Here is a 230-nt window from a genome sequence, read left to right on the forward strand (position 1 = left end):
ATAGTCCTTATAGTAACAACACTGTGATCTAGTCCTTATAGCAACAACACAGTGTTCTAGTCCTCATAGCAACAACGCAGTGTTATATTCCTTACAGTTACAACACAGTGTTATTGTCCTTATAGTAACAACACCGTATTCTAGTCCTTATAGGAACAACACAGTGTTCTAGTCCTTAGAGTAACAACTAAATGTTATATTCCTTATAGCAACAACACAGTGTTCTAGTC

This window comes from Coregonus clupeaformis, chromosome 7 (genome assembly GCF_020615455.1).
Source record: "Coregonus clupeaformis isolate EN_2021a chromosome 7, ASM2061545v1, whole genome shotgun sequence".
Lineage (NCBI taxonomy): Eukaryota > Metazoa > Chordata > Actinopteri > Salmoniformes > Salmonidae > Coregonus > Coregonus clupeaformis.